The sequence below is a fragment of the Jatropha curcas genome, chromosome 8 (assembly GCF_041381405.1).
Source record: "Jatropha curcas cultivar XTBG-Jc1 chromosome 8, XTBG_Jcur_1.0, whole genome shotgun sequence".
In the NCBI taxonomy this organism is placed as follows: domain Eukaryota; kingdom Viridiplantae; phylum Streptophyta; class Magnoliopsida; order Malpighiales; family Euphorbiaceae; genus Jatropha; species Jatropha curcas.
The window spans coordinates 6,075,571-6,093,512 of record NC_143158.1 but is presented as its reverse complement, the minus strand read 5'-3'; the positions used below and the strand labels follow the sequence as shown (position 1 = coordinate 6,093,512).

Genomic DNA, 17,942 nt, shown 5'->3' with positions numbered 1-17,942 from the left:
CAATGAAAATAGACAATTTTCTTTAAATTTGATATTGAGGAAAGAATCAAAGTATTGATAAAAATAATAAATTAAAAATCTCATTATTAAATTAAAACAAAGATCCTCATATAGGAACCTCATATAATAAGAAGCTCATAGTTAATTTGAATTTTTGTCTAATAGCTTTTTTTTAAATGGCTGAAAAATAAATATAAAAACTATTATTTCAATAGTTGCATGAACTTTATCAAATCAAAAACTCAAAAACTCTAAAAATGGTTATTATTAATTTTAATCTGAAATGCTGTAATGTTCTCAAAATTTAACTCAAAAAAAAAAAAAAAACAAAATTTGTTGTCACATGTTGAAGCAGAATCCATTGAGGAAAATTTTGAAATAATGGAACATATAAAAGACAAGACGCTTCTTACCTTATGTAAAAAAGAAAACGCAAACGATAGATAGTAGGGCAGTTCGTAGGATGATTTAACTCGATTTGAACATAACCAAATCAAACTTTAAATACCGGTTTGAGAAAACTTAAAACCAAACCAAACCAAACCATCAAAAATTTCAAACCAATCCAAATCTTTAGCAGCAGTTTAATTTGATATGGTTCGATTTTGCAGTTTGGGCGATTTCAAAAAAAGAAATTAACATTCCACATCTATCTAGTAAACAAGGAAAAAAAAAAAAACATCATGCAAAATGTGAAAAAAAAATTCAGAAAAATTATACCATCAGATACATGTGATTTCGAATAGCTATTAAAAGTTTTTTCAATTAATTTTTGAATATGTATTTTTTTGGTAGATAAAAGTGAAAAATATTATATAAAATTTAAATTTTGATTTAATTACATCTATTACTAAACACTAAAAAAATTATAATTTTAGTCGCATATAGTTTGTACATGTATATCTAAAATTTCTTACTAGAGTATATCTTACTGACTTGCTCTATTGAGTTAGATTTTCTAATTGTACTAATCTAAGTCTCTACGTTTAAGAAGACTATCTAAAATTACTAACTATAGTTGACTTATTAAGCTCATAAACTCCCAAGTACACTATTAACTATTATTAATAATAGGCATTAAGTACATAGAGACCCTCTAACATTGCAAATTAACTAAGCTCATAAACTAAGCAGACTACTAATTAGGTCTCCAAGATTAAGAAGACTGCGTAAAATTACTAAATAATTAGTTTACTTAAATATAATTAATTATACTATTTACTGTAGTAACTATAGTTACTTTACTAAGTATAAACTAAGTTGACTATCGAAATTATAAAATAACTACAGTAAATTTTATTAACTCATTTTGTCGAATACCGTCACTCTCCCTTCACATTGCATACAGAAAGTTGCTCTCTAAAGCCTTACCTATATGCTTCTCTCTGGAAAAATCATATCTTCTTTTTAACGATTTTTTTTTTTTAAAGTGCTCAATCAACTCAAGGGCAATGATAATTTATGCCATTTCTTACCTCTGCCCTTGACGAGGAAAAAAAGTACAAAAACTACCCAATAACCTACCCAATTAAAAGCATTAAAAGCATCAAAGAACGATACCTGCTACAGCAATTCTCATTACTTGACCGCATAAATCCCTTGGATTTTTTTTTTATCGCCGTCCTGTCACCTCTCTAAAACTTGAATTAACACTTCTTGAACCACAGACTAAAATTGACAATTGCAAACAATGGTTCTAAAAACCAATTCAACGCAATATCCCACTCAGCACTGCAATCAATCAGAGATAAAAATTATGCCAAACCTTGTTCACACACCAACAATGTTCACAAAATGTAAAACTAAAGTGACCTTGATATAAGCATATTAAAGGAGGCTCAGATTCGCCTTTTTCAAGCAGAAAAGTGAACATGACAACCATGGCCGCAACAAAAGAGCTCAAAATCAGAAGCTCGTGAGTCACCCACCCAAAGTTGCTAGTGTTCATCCAATTGTCCGATTTTCATTAAAAAAAATAACAGCATCATCACAGCCATGCAAAGACCCACAAGACAAAGAAAGAGATGATAGAAAAAGATAGGTATAGATATTGACAAACAAGGGTCAGTTCTGCAATCAATCAGAGTAGCTCTCCAAGAGCTAAGCCTCACTTTTCACTTGAAATATCTCCCCGAAACAAACAGAACCTAAACAAAGATATTTGGAGAAATGGAGGCTCAGATCAGATAGCCCTAGTATCAAAAAAGAAAGAAACACCACCACATCATGATGGCTGCAGCCAATAGCTACCAGGAAAATAGGGTGAAACCCATATTTAAGGACTGCCAAAGGCTGTCTAAGTTCAGGAACCACGAGTGGAGTTAAGCCGCTGCTTCAAAAGCCTACCCCGCCAGAGTATGGGTGTTTCTTTTCTAATCTGATTTTAGGTCACTGATAATATCATCATAGCCTCGTTAAGTTACTAAAACTTCCAATCATTCCATCCAAACAAAGGGTAGAAGTGCAAAGTTGAGGGTATATTTATGCATTTGGCCTCTCTGTATGCACAGGGAGAAGGAGCTGTTGGCAAATAAGAAGATAAATCACAGGCTCCACTTTTTATCAGAGAGACGAAGTCAACCGCCCTAAAACCTTCAATCTCACTGAGAACAAAACCTCATTCTCAAACTAATGAGCTAAAATTTCCACTGTACAAAAATCAGAGAAAGAAAGAGATGAAGTGAGGCTGAGATTCGCCTTTAATCAAACAACAAAAGGAACAAAGCGAATCTGGCTCCAATGATGGATCTATCTGCAAGAGATTGAAAATATTCACATTGCCCCGCCAAACAATCAAAATTGTTCTTTTAACGTTTGGATCTTGCACTCTAGAAAATAAGAATCGTCATAGCTTCTTTGTAAGCAGCAACAGAACCTTGGGAGAGATTGAACGTATCAGATCTCCGATCAAGTTACGCAAGGGAGTAATAATTGATAATATATATACGTACACATACGCGATTGTGTTATATATAAACCGACGGTAAAATCATCGGCTGCGCAGTCGTTCAGAGAGAGGAGCAACCGCCATACTGGGCCATCTCTCTGAGAGCAAAGCCACATTCTTAAGAACGTCATTGTTGTTCATGTGGCCTTGCATATTCTTAAACTAGTGATGGCCTTGCATATTCTGAGAGCAAAGGTATCTTTGTCATTGCATGTTATGTGTTGGCAAAATCGTAATAACTTGCAAAAGATTAGGCGTTTTACGAAAATATTCTGCCTACTTGCCCTTATTTTTTCAGTCAAAGGATAAAACATTGACATCAAACAATTTTCCAACCAACAAATAAATAAAAATCAATCATCCATGTCTGGCTTCAAATGCTGAAAGATATTCCAGCATAAGTTGCAGCAAACCCTATATAAGCACATTGTTTGTATCAACTTATCTTTCAAAGTTGCTAGAATTCAACAAATAAAAAAAAATCAATAGGCAATTTTCAAAATCTATCCATAAACAGCAGCTGAATGTAAAGGGAAAGAAACAAAGATCCTAAAAAACTACAAATTCATACAAACAATCATGTCAAAGAAGCGGAACAAGCATCCAGCCCTGCAAAGCAAACTTTCAAAGACCAGAATGACACTCAAACAACTATGTACTAATTCTCCTTCGGCAACATGCTAGCAATGAAAGCCAGAATGACAAAATAAAAATGTGCAAAATCAAGTGCGAGCATGAAAAGGAACTGAAGTACCTGTTATGTTAACCTTTTTTACGGCTATCCATAAAGAAAACAAGAAAAAATACAAGGGTAAGCAGGCAGCCTTTAGTTGTCAAAATACAAGTTGGTCGATGTCGGCCAGAACACTATCAAGGAAGTTACAATTAATTAAGAGTATACAAGTTCACAATCAAAGTGAAACTACTAAGTGGGGATTCACTAGACCAGTGTGACAAATCAGGAGAGCTAAAACATCATAGATGACTCAGGCTCGAAGGACTGTGAAGCAAATGCATAAAAAGATTTTAACGAAAAAGCAGAATCATTAAGAAGACACATAGCTGAATATGATACACTGCCTGCTATTTGTTTATGTACTATAGATCAAAACAGAAACGATAAACTAGCATCCCACTCAATTGATACATCAAAAGCATCAAGAAGGATGCCTACCACGACAATTCTTCATAAATTATAACTTCATTCTCACAGTTGGCCTTCTACTCTCACACGGACCAAAATTGACAATCTTAGTGCAACATATTGGAAAAGAAGTTCAATATATATATATAAACTCACAAATTTGATTTTTTAATATTGAATTTTCATGTTCGGTGTCAACTACAATGTAAAATTTAACATGACTAAATCAAATTATATGATTTAAATTAATTTAGACCAAACAAACAAAGGATAGTAACACCACATCCACAGCTAAGGCCAAGAGCCATTTGTCAAACAGACAAAGCAAAATCAGAAGCTCAAAGTCATTCCCCCAATGGTCGCATCTTCTCCCTACAATCAAAGTCACCTAGAAAATGGTATCATGACAGCCTCAAATACACAAACAAATGATATGATTTAAATTAATTTAGACCAACAAACAAAGGATAGTAACATCACATCCACGGCTAAGGCCAACAGATATTTGTCAAACAGACAAAGCAAAATCAGAAGCTCAAAGTCATCCAGCCAACGGTCGCATCTATTCCCTACAATCAAAGTACCCAGTCACCCAGCAAATGGTATCATCACAGCCTCAAATACACATGCACATACACAAACAAATGATATGATGTAAATTAATTTAGACCAAACAAACAAAGCATAGTAACATCATATCCACGGCTGAGGCCAAGAGCTATTTGTCAAACAGACAAAGCAAAATCAGAAGCTCAAAATCATCCAGCCAATGGTCGCATCTATTCCCTACAATCAAAGTCACAGCAAATGGTATCATCACGGCCTCAAATACACATGCACATACACAAACAAATGATATGATTTAAATTAATTTAGACCAACAAACAAAGGATAGTAAAACATCACATCACGGCTCAGGCAAAGAGCTATTTGTCAAACAGACAAAGCAAAATCAGAAGCTCAAAGTCAATCCAGCCAATGGTCGCATCTATTCCCTACAATCAAGCCACCCAGCATATGGTATCATCACAGCCTCAAATACACATGTACATACACAAACAATTGATATGATTTAAATTAATTTACAAATAAAGGATAGTAACATCACATCCACGGCAAAGGCCAAGAGATATTTGTCAAACAGACAAAGCAAAATCAGAAGCTCAAAATCATCCAGCCAATGGTTGCATCTAGTCCCTACAATCAAAGTCACCCAGCAAATGGTATCATCACAGCCTCAAATACACATGCACATACACAAACAAATGATATGATTTAAATTAATTTAGACCAAACAAACAAATGATAGAAACATCACATCACGGCTCAGGCAAAGAGCTATTTGTCAAACAGACAAAGCAAAATCAGAAGCTCAAAGATCCAGCCAATGGTCGCATCTATTCCCTACAATCAAGCCACCCAGCAAATGGTATCATCACAGCCTCAAATACACATGTACATACACAAACAAATGATATGATTTAAATTAATTTACAAATAAAGGATAGTAACATCACATCCACGGCTAAGGCCAAGAGCTATTTGTCAAACAGACAAAGCAAAATCAGAAGCTCAAAATCATCCAGCCAATGGTCGCATCTATTCCCTACAATCAAAGTCACCCAGCAAATGGTATCATCACAGCCTCACATACACATGCACATACACAAACAAATGATATGATTTAAATTAATTTAGACCAAACAAACAAAGGATAGTAACATCACATCCAAGGCTAAGGCCAACAGCTATTTGTCAAACAGACAAAGCAAAATCAGAAGCTCAAAATCATCCAGTCAATGGTCGCATCTTTTCCCTACAATCAAAGTCACCCAGCAAATGGTATCATCATAGCCTCAAATACACATGCACATACACAAACAAATGATATGATTTAAATTAATTTAGACCAAACAAACAAAGGATAGTTACATCACATCCACGGCTAAGGCCAACAGCTATTTGTCAAACAGATAAATCAAAATCAGAAGCTCAAAGTCATCCAGCCAATGGTCGCAGCTATTCCCTACAATCAGAGTCACCCAGCAAATGGTATCCTCACAGCCTCAAATACACATGCACATACACAGGCAAATAATATGGTTTAAATTAATTTAGACCAAACAAACAAAGGATAGTTACATCACATCCACGGCTAAGGCCAACAGCTATTTGTCAAACAGATAAAGCAAAATCAGAAGCTCAAAGTCATCCAGCCAATGGTCGCATCTATTCCCTACAATCAGAGTCACCCAGCAAATGGTATCCTCACAGCCTCAAATACACATGCACATACACAAACAAATGATATGATTTAAATTAAATTACAAATAAAGGATAGTAACATCACATCCACGGCTAAGGCCAAGAGCTATTTGTCAAACAGACAAAGCAAAATCAGAAGCTCAAAATCATCCAGCCAATGGTCGCATCTATTCCCTACAATCAAAGTCACCCAGCAAATGGTATCATCACAGCCTCAAATACACATGCTCATACACAAACAAATGATATGATTTAAATTAATTTAGACCAAACAAACAAAGGATAGTTATTACATCACATCCACGGCTAAGGCCAACAGCTATTTGTCAAACAGATAAAGCAAAATCAGAAGCTCAAAGTCATCCAGCCAATGGTCGCATCTATTCCCTACAATCAGAGTCACCCAGCAAATGGTATCCTCACAGCCTCAAATACACATGCTCATACACAAACAAATGATATGATTTAAATTAATTTAGACCAAACAAACAAAGGATAGTTATTACATCACATCCACGGCTAAGGCCAACAGCTATTTGTCAAACAGATAAAGCAAAATCAGAAGCTCAAAGTCATCCAGCCAATGGTCGCATCTATTCCCTACAATCAGAGTCACCCAGCAAATGGTATCCTCACAGCCTCAAATAAACATGCACATACACAAACAAATGATATGATTTAAATTAAATTACAAATAAAGGATAGTAACATCACATCCACGGCTAAGGCCAAGAGCTATTTGTCAAACAGACAAAGCAAAATAAGAAGCTCAAAAATCATCCAGCCAATGGTCGCATTTATTCCCTACAATCAAAGTCACCCAGCAAATGGTATCATCACAGCCTCAAATAACACATGCACATACACAAACAAATGATATGATTTAAATTAATTTAGACCAAACAAACAAAGGATAGACACATCACGGCTCAGGCAAAGAGCTATTTGTCAAACAGACAAAGCAAAATCAGAAGCTCAAAGTCAATCCAGCCAATGGTCGCATCTATTCCCTACAATCAAGCCACCCAGCAAATGGTATCATCACAGCCTCAAATACACATGTACAACACAAACAAATGATATGATTTAAATTAATTTACAAATAAAGGATAGTAACATCACATCCATGGCTAAGGCCAAGAGCTATTTGTCAAACAGACAAAGCAAAATCAGAAGCTCAAAATCATCCAGCCAATGGCCGCATCTATTATTCCCTACAATCAAAGTCACCCAGCAAATGGTATCATCACAGCCTTACATACACATGCACATACACAAACAAATGATATGATTTAAATTAATTTAGACCAAACAAAAAAAGGATAGTAACATCACATCCGCGGCTAAGGCCAACAGCTACTTGTCAAACAGACAAAGCAAAATCAGAAGCTCAAAGTCATCCAAGCCAATGGTCGCATCTTTTCCCTACAATCAAAGTCACCCAGCAAATGGTATCATCATAGCCTCAAATACACATGCACATACACAAACAAATGATATGATTTAAATTAATTTAGACCAAACAAACAAAGGATAGTTACATCACATCCACGGCTAAGGCCAACAGCTATTTGTCAAACAGATAAATCAAAATCAGAAGCTCAAAGTCATCCAGCCAATGGTCGCATCTATTCCCTACAATCAGAGTCACCCAGCAAATGGTATTATCCTCACAGCCTCAAATACACATGCACATACACAGGCAAATGATATCATTTAAATTAATTTAGACCAAACAAACAAAGGATAGTAACATCACATCCACGGCTAAGGCCAAGAGCTATTTGTCAAACAGACAAAGCAAAATCAGAAGCAAAAAATCATCCAGGCAATGGTCGCATCTATTCCCTACAATCAAAGTTACCCATCAAATGGTACCATCACAGCCTCAAATACACATGCACATACACAAACAAATGATATGATTTAAATTAATTTAGACCAAACAAACAAAGGATAGAAACATCACATCCACGGCTAAGGCCAAGAGCTACTTGTAAAGCAGACAAAGCAAATGCAGAAGCTCAAAGTCATCCAGCCAACGGTCGCATCTATTCCCTACAATCAAAGACACACAGCAAATGGTATCATCACATCCTCAAATACACATGCACATACACAGACCGAGAGATACAGCTGAAAACAGGGACACTTCGGTTTTATAATTTTCAGAAAAAGATTTTCAAAGAAAAGGCCCAAACAGAAAGAGAGAAATCTGTAGAAAGAGAAGGCTCAGATCAGATATGCTTTCAAATCAGACAGGACAGAAACACCACAACACCAGGGCTGCAACAACAAAAGGTTGCCTCGCCAAGAAATTGAGTATTTCTCCTTGAGTCTGACTTTTCAGGCTCACTGATTATTATATCATAGCCTCGCCAGTCCCAGACAGCCGCTCACACACACAAGAAAGAAAGCAGACATATTGGTATAAGGGCTGTTGCCAACATAAGAAACGTAATCAGTACTCACTGGCTCCGCTACCTACCAAAGAGGACAGAGTCAACCACCCTGAAACCAACCGCCTCTCACTGAGAGCAAAATCCTCGTACTTAAATCATTCACCCGCAATCTTAACAAAATTCATGCAAAAGCAATCGCGAATGTTTTTTTAGAAAAATGTACAAAATCAAGTGCGAGCAAGAAAAGGAACTGAAGTTGAAGTACCTGTTATGTTAACCTTTTTTTATGGCTAGCCACATACTAGCCATCAAGAAAACAGGAAAATACTAGAGTAAACAGGCAGCCATTAGTTGTCAAAATATAAGTTGGTGGATATAGGCCAGAACACTATCGAGGAAGTTACAATTGATTAAGAGTATACAAGTTCACAATCAAAGTGTAATTACTAGGTGCAGATTCACTAGAACAGCAGCAAATCATATTTCACTGTATTGTGTGACAAATGAGGAGCTGAAAAACGTCATAGATGACTCAGACTCGTAGGATTGCGAAGCAAATGCATAAGAAGATTCTAACAAAAAGCTGATTATGATACATTGCCTGCCATTTGTTCATGTACTATAGAAAAAAACAGATATGATAAAACAGCATCCTACTTAATTGATACATCAAAAGCATCAAGAAGGATGCCTACCACGACAATCTTCATAAATTGACAACATTGATAATAACTTCATTCTCATTCTCATGGTTGGCTTTCTACTCTCACCCATAGACCAAAATTGACAAGCTTAGTGCAAAATATTGAAAAACAGTTCAACGAGAAAAATATAAAAATGAACTCCACACAATTGATTTTTTAATTTTGAATTTTCATGTTCGGTATCAACTGTAATGTAAATTAACATGACTAAATCAAATGATATGCTTTAAATTCATTTACAACAAATAAACAAAGGATAGGAACATCACATCAACGGCTAAGACAAAGAGCTATGTGTCAAACAGACAAAGCAAAATCAGAAGCTCAAAGTCACTGAGCCAAAGGTTGGATCTACTCCCCTACAATCAAATTCACCCAGCAAACGGTATCATCACAGCCTCAAATAAACATGCACATACACAGACAGAGAGAGATACTGCTGAATACAGGGACACCAAACAACTGTAATGTAAATTAACATGACTAAATTAAATGATATGCTTTAAATTCATTTACACCAAACAAACAAAGGATAGGAACATCACATCCACGGCTAAGACGAAGAGCTATTTGTCAAAGAGACAAAGCAAAATCAGAAGCTCAAAGTCACCGAGCCAAATGTCGGATCAATTCCCTACAATCAAATTCACCCAGCAAATGGTATCATCATCACAGCCTCAAATACACATGCACATACACAGACAGATATACTGCTGAATTTAGGGAAACTTTAATTTTATATTTTTTAGAAAAATATTTTCCAAGAAAACAAACAAGGCACAAACAGAAACAGAGAAATCTATAGAAAGAGAAGGCTCAGATCAGATATGCCTTCAAATCAGACAGGTCAGAAACACCACAACACCATGGCTGCAACAACAAAAAGTTGCCTCGCCAAGAAATTGAGTATTTCTCCTCGAGTCTGATTTTCAGGCTCACTGAATATATATCATCATAGCCTCGCCAGTCGCCAAACAGCCACTCACACGCAAGAAAGAAAGCATATATATTGGTATAAGGGCTGTTGCCAACATAAGAAACATAATCAGTAGTCACCGGCTCCGCTACCTATCAGAGAGGACAGTGTCAACCACCCTGAAACCAACCGCCTCTCACTGAGAGCAAAGCCTCGTACTTAAACCATTCACACAGCAATCTTAAGGTAAACATATTTTATGCAAAAGCAATTGGGATTTTTTTATTTTAGAAAAAAAAATAACAGAACAAAAATCGAAGAAAATGAAGAGCGAGAGATCGTAGAGGATGGAGGCTCAGATTCACCTTTAATCAGACAAGAAAAGGAACAAAGTGACCATTGCTGCAGAAATGGAGCTCTCTATTTGAGAAAAGAAAAGAGCCATTCTAGAATAAAGTCTCCATACTGCCCCGCAAACGATCAAACTATTCCTTAACGTCCAAACTATTCCTTAACGTCTTTCTTTTGCACTCTAAAACCCAAAAATCGTCACAGCCTCTTTATAAGGAAGAAAGAAAGAAACAAATGCCGAAAAAGAAGAGGATGATAATGATGTGTGACAGACAAACGGCGACTATTACACAAACAACGGAGAAATCATCGGCTCCGCAGTCGTTCGGAGAGGCGGAGCAACCGCCTTCTCTGCCGTCTCTCTGAGAGCAAAGCCTCATTCTCAAGAGTGCTTGATTCGTACAATGGAACATCTTGCATTTTATGGTAGCTTCGTGTTTTCGTTTAGTCCATCATTACCCTTCTGAGAAACACCACAACACCAGGGCTGCAACAACAAAAGGTTGCCTCGCCGAGAAATTGAGCATTTCTCTTCGAGTCTGACTTTTCAGGGTCACTGAATACATAGTCATAGCCTCGCCAGTCGCCAGACAGTCACTCACACAAAAACAAAAGAAAGAAAGCAGATATATCGGTATAAGGCCGTTGCCAACATAAGAAACGTAATCAGTAGTCACTGGCTCCGCTAACTATCAGAGACAGAGAGGACGGATTCAACCACCCTAAAACCAACCGCCTGTCACTGAGAGCAAAGCCTCGTACTTAAACCATTCACACAGCAATCTTAAGGTAAACATATTTCATGCAAAAGTAATTGCGAAATTTTTTATTTTAGAAAAAAAAAATAACAGAACAAAATCGAAGAAAATGAAGAGCGGGAGATCGTAGAGGATGGAGGCTCAGATTTACCTTTAATCAGACAAGAAAAGGAACAAAGGGACTGCGGCTGCAGAAATGGAGCACTCTATTTGAGAAAAGAAAAATGCCATTGTCGAATAAAATCTCCATACTGCCCCGCCAACCATCAACCTATTCCTTAACGTCTTTCTTTTGCACTCTAAAACCCAAAAATCGTCACAGCCTCTTTACAAGAAAGAAAGAAAGCCCGAAAGAGAAGAGAATGATGATGATAATGATCTATCTATCTATATATACACACACAGACAAACCGCGGCTATTACACAAACGACGGAGAAATCATCGGCTCCGCAGTCGTTCAGGGAGCGGAGCAACCGCTTCTCTGCAGCCTCTCTGAGAGCAAAGCCTCATTATCAAGAGTGCGTACAATGGGCGCATCTTGCATTTTATGGTAACTTCGCGTTTTAATTTTATTTTATTCCGCGATTGCCCTTTTGAGTGTGCGACGTTGGGCGGTGGAGCACAACGGTAACTTGGTCATTAAAATTTTAAAATTTTATGATGGATATAGATAAAACTGGGAGAGCAATAAGTTAAGGATAATTTGGTAAATAAAACCATACGAGCGTTTTGAATAAATAGCTTCTCATTCAATTCCCTAGTAAAACAAATAAATAGATAAATAAATAAATAAAAGTTTTGAATCAAGAAATAGTTACACAATCCATTTCATTCAAAATCAAAATCCTTTATTCATTCCTATGGCTTCACATCCAGACAGCAAACTGTTCTGTTACAACTAATGCAAGTTCAACCAATTGAACCAGAACAACTTAATTAGCCTATCCTGCACTATTACAACTAATGCAAGCTCAAACAGTTGAACCAGAACAACTTATTTAGCCTATCCTGTGATGGAATTTCACGAGATATCGGCACGATCAAGCATATCTACCAAAGTCATCCTTCTAGGGAACCTCGGAGGTAGTCGCAAATACATAGCATCCTCAATCTCAATTGGCAAATGCGTTGCAACAAACACAATCCCTCCCTTCTTTGTATGCTCTGCAATAATATATTCGAGCAATTTTACCCCTTCATCATCTATTGCGACAGAAGGCTCATCCAGTAACCAAATTGGTCGGTCAATGGCCAGTAGTCTTGCAAGTTGCAGCCTCTTCCGTTGGCCCATTGACAGCATTCTTGCCTTCTCTTTTGCCAATCTTCCAAGCCCCATCAACTCAATAGCAGGCATAGAATTCCCTTGCTTGCCTTCAAGAATCTCAAACCACTGAACATTGTCAAGGACAGTAAACTTTTCTTTGATGGCATCTTTCAAGGATAGCCAAATAAGTTAAAGCTTATATTGGTGGAAAACTCCAGATTCTATCACGTCATGACCGTTCCAGAGGATCTGACCTGCAGAAGGCTTAGAAAATCCAGCCAGCATACATAAGAAGGTGGTCTTGCCTGAGCCATTGCTACTGGTTAGAACAAGTGCCCCTCCATCATGAACAGATACGTTTACATGTCGCAAGATTTGTTGGGCATTTCTCATGCAGGAGACATTGTCAAGAAGGATCCGAGGAAGGGTGGCTTTCGAAGAGACATCAAGCTTTAAAAATAAAAAGGAGTTTTGGTACTTCCAATTTTGCAGAGACTTTCACTGTTTAGAATCTGAAGATGATGCTAGGAGCCAAGCCTACCAATCCTCTAAAATAATATCTTGCAGAACAACACTTAACCCAGCAATAACTTTAATACGAGTGGGGGAAAATAAAGAAATCTGGCATCATATACAACGAAAGCAAATCATTAGTTTGAACGTGGACTGGAAAAGGGGGACAACTAAAAGGAGATCACTGCGCAAAATAATAAAGTTCAAAATAGTAAGGAAAATGTGTTATATAATGAAACCAGCTAGTCAATATTCTGAAAATAGATTTCATTTGAACGAAAGAAGGAAGATTGATTGTAGGTGGTTACTTCGCAAAATGATATTATGCAAATCAACTAAACAAATTAGCAAAATCCAAGAGAGCAAACTGAATTGAACTTTGTACATATAAATGAAAACTGAACATGAACTAAGCAAACAACAGAGACACAGAGCTTTAACAATTTGCTTTGGATCTATTAGCAAATGAGAATTAAGCTACCAAATCCCATTTAAAAGATCAGAAGACAAGATCAAAAAATATTGAAAGATTGACAATAGTCAATCATATTCTCAAGATAGCTTTGTATAAAGTAAGATGAAAAACAACTAATTTCTCATTAGAGAGTCGTTTCCCCATAAAGAAAAATGAAAAACAACTCCATTCTTTATTAGGATAATGTACTGCAAAATTGGTTAACAGCATGCTTCAACCACTTCTAAATACTTTGATTAACATCCAAAGATAATAATTCATAAATAAAAGGACCTTTGGCCTTAGAGACCTCAAGTATTATTATTCTTGACACTTGCAAGTTGCATCCCCCTAATATATTTCTATATGCAAAAGTAGAATTCGAAGTAAGCTATAAATAATAGAAATAATTTTATAGGCTTTCAAAATGAAATGTGATGAATAATTATACTAAATCAATAAAAAATCGATCTCTAATGATGACAAGTACTGAAAACCCTCCATTCAAGTGCATTCAATCAAATGATTCTCAGAATTTTTTCCAATTGCTTGCATATGTCACTAATCACTAAATCAATATCAAAGGGCTAATAAAATAGGACAATTTCAAAAATTAAAACAGTAAAATTTGTATGTGCCATACTCTGACAGATAAAATGGGCATTCAGATTTTTATAATGTCCAAGATAGAATCTAGTTATTGTAGTCAACAAACAAGTGAAAAATTAAAACAGTAAAACAGTTTTACCATTTTGCAATTCGTCTAAATTTTTCATGCCAAGAAAACCAACTCAAACTTTCCATTTGGATGTGCCATAAACCATCATTGAAAACACAAATTATCAAAATTGGTTTGCTTCAAGATGAAATAGTGCAGCACGGAGAATGAAATGAGTCATGAAACTTATGGAGATGCAGATGCAATGTTAAAATTTGCAGAGCAAACGATATTCATATTCGCGGCCATAACATTTTTTCCTCAATTCCAAATGAATTGGGTAAAAAATCTTCCTCCTGACTAATTAGGAGTAGCTGCAGAGAAAAGAATAAGGTCTGTAGTTTCAGGATGTAAAGGGAAATTAACTCCCAACCAAATACAGGAAATTAATTACATGAAAATCCACAAAAGAAGAGAGACCCATAAAAAATTTGAAACCCACTCATAGAGCATTAATCTCGTCACCAACCAAAAGAAAAGATTAAAAAATATATATATTAAGAGAAGCTTACCTCAAAGAGAATCGAGTGAGCTAAGAGGAAAGAAGATCAAACACTGGTCTTGTTGAGTTGTGAATTGCGAGAGAGAGAGAGAGAGAGAGAATCGAGAAATCAACAGCTGAAGAGAGAGACTCGATTGGAGACTAGTCACAGCAGAGAAACAGAGAAAAGCGAGACTGATGCAAAAACGATTTGCTAAGCAGAAGCGCCAACATTAAACATCCGAGAGTGCTAAGATTGAATGCATGAGCACGTGAGATTGTCGAAAGAGGATCAAAGAGCTCTTGGGCTTAGTGCTTCAGATGCGTTTGGGTTTCATTGATTCTAGCCTGAGAAAGATGTTTTTGTTGGGGAGGCGCTAAGTTGAGAGAACGTAAAGAGAGAGAGATTTAATAAATCAGCGGGGATAACCAATCAGAATCACTTTCCACTTTCCCATGTAATTAATTAATCAAAAACCAATTGGTATTGGCTACCATTTTGCGTGCTTTCTCACATGCAAGCTAAAACTGTATCAGGAGATAGAGAGAGATGACAGATAGAAATTTTTCATTTTTAATCAATCGCTGACTGTAACTCATTCATGAAAATACAAGATCTTCTACGTGTGTTTCCAACTTCTTGCTCAAACAAAAACTATGCGGAAAAAAGGGACATACAGATACTATATAGACTCACTAGTCCTCATCTACAGATACAGAAAATTTTTCTGTTTCTCCCTTTCCTTTCAACCTCAATTTCATCTCAACTTGCAGACCCTGGCATCTTCATGCGGTCCAGATTCTGTTTCCACCTGCGGCCATTCGACAGGTCTTGCAATTCTAGTCCTCCGCTCCCTTCAGATTTCAATCTTAGTACAAATTTGAATCGACACAAAAAAGCAATTCTGAGCCACCACAAGATGGCAAGTTCAATGTTACATCTGTTAGTATGTACACAGTATTTAAATAAGTATGGGTTACAATATTATATAATAACTACAGCTGAGGTACATGGCCATTCCTGCAAGCCTACAGATATTATTATCATCCAAAAATGGCATGATCTTCAAAAGAATTGGATTGGGCCAAGCACGGATTTCCTCGCTGACAAAAGCAATGCACCTTAAATAGAGATTGCTGATTTTAATTTTTAGTTACTAATCCACCTTCGTTTCCGAGCTGGCCGCTCTGGCTTGACCTCTGAGTCCACAGGGGCGTCGGTTTTGACAGAAGGCAACGCTTCATTTCCTGATCTTTGTTCATGGTGATATGATAGCAACCTAAATTACATATTTACCCTTCGACGTGCATCCCGTTTGGATACAGAAGATGAGGGGGTATTATAATAATTTAAGCATAATTCACCGTTCACAAAATAACCCTCCGCGGACCGCAGTCTTAAATATCAAGCAATGTTTATTATTTATAGTTATGCTTTAATCGATTAACCCATAAACCGAGCATTGAATAAAAAAATTTGTTGAAAACAGATAATAAACTATTAAAATGAATAAAACCAATTGGATTTGTAATTTAATTTTTTAATCTATATAATTTTTTTATTTTTTTATTTAATTAATTTTTAAAAAAAATTTAGATAAGAATAAGGGAAATAAATTTGAGAACCTCACGGTATTTACACATTTATCTAAATCAATATATAAATAAAAACTTACATTTTAAATTAACAAGAAAGTAGTTATAACATGATCTAACCATTCAATTTGCTAAATCTATATAACTTCTGATTTCTGTATACATAATAGTTCTTTAAAAATTACTCTTACTATTGTTCTCTCTTTTCAAATCTACTTTTTTCTCTTCAGAAAAAATAACATACACATTATTAGCTTGAAGAGTGAGACTCTATCTAAAGAGTAAGACTCTCTAAAATTTGACCATTTGGTATTAACTTGGTTAGGAAAAATTGAAGAACTTGTGGAAAAACCCGTCTCCCTTACCTCACTGATTTCAGGATATTAAACATAATACCTAAACATAATACCTCTTTAAAAATTATTCTCTAATTTTGACCTTTAGCTTTTAAACAAAAAATAACTTTTGTTATTCTCATATAATTTTTTATAGTTTTTACGCAGACTGCTCTTCATAACTCTTGATATTCTCTCTAATTTATGAGTTCTATGACCTTCAAACACAATAACTTTTAATGTTCTTTCTTGTTATATTTAAAAAGACTTTAAAAATAATGGCTTTCAACATTTTTTTTTATGAATTTTAAGGACTCTTGAATATTTATTGTTCATATTCTTATTATTGTTCTCTTTTCGGATTTATTCTCTTGAAAAAAAAACCTACACAGTCTTGCAAAGCACTCAAGACCTCAAAGTCTAGTAGATTTTTGAAGTCCAACCTTGAATCGGTATCGACTACGGAATATCCGATAATAATGACAATACGAATAAGGTTGATTACAAAGAAATTGTTGAAGTTAACATAGTATTTCTATCTAGTATGAAAGTCCAATTCTGCCTAGTATCACCTAATATAATTTGATTCAGACAAAACAAAGTGCTGGTTCATTCTTAGAATACTGGCTTTTTTTATGACGGGTGTTGCACGCACACTCATTTTTTGTACTCTTTTAATTTTTTTATCTATATAATATTAAAGCATAATTTTTTTATTTAAATTAAAATAAATACAATTGATTAATTTGTATTGAACTTTGTTGTCCAAGCTACTTATATAATATTACTTTTTATGTACTTAATTCTATTTTATATAATGAAATGGTCTGAAAATAAAAAGTTCAATCCAATTTCTAGATCTAATATTTCAATCCCTAATTTATAAATAAAGATTTTTAATGCCAAGAAAAAAAAAGTCATAACTCAATCTTCAACCTCTATCCTCAATTCTAAATCAATATTTATATGATACTATAGTGAAAAATAAAAATAAATTTTTTTTTTCTACGTAAGAAAAAAAAGAAATGAGAAGATATTTGAATTAATAATGATATTCACTTTAGCTATAGTGATAATACCATTTATCCAGTAC

At 35.4% G+C, this 17,942-nt stretch overlaps 1 pseudogene across 1 annotated transcript; it reads right to left on the bottom strand.

Annotated features, from left to right (window-relative positions):
- Positions 1 to 12,314: 12,314 nt before the first annotated feature.
- LOC149494067 (ABC transporter I family member 1 pseudogene) lies at positions 12,315 to 16,200 on the bottom strand (annotated as a pseudogene). Its single transcript, XR_016321958.1, has 2 exons — positions 14,950 to 16,200; positions 12,315 to 13,373 (listed from the first exon to the last, which is right to left on the bottom strand). The product of XR_016321958.1 is annotated as an ABC transporter I family member 1 pseudogene (transcript).
- Positions 16,201 to 17,942: the final 1,742 nt, after the last annotated feature.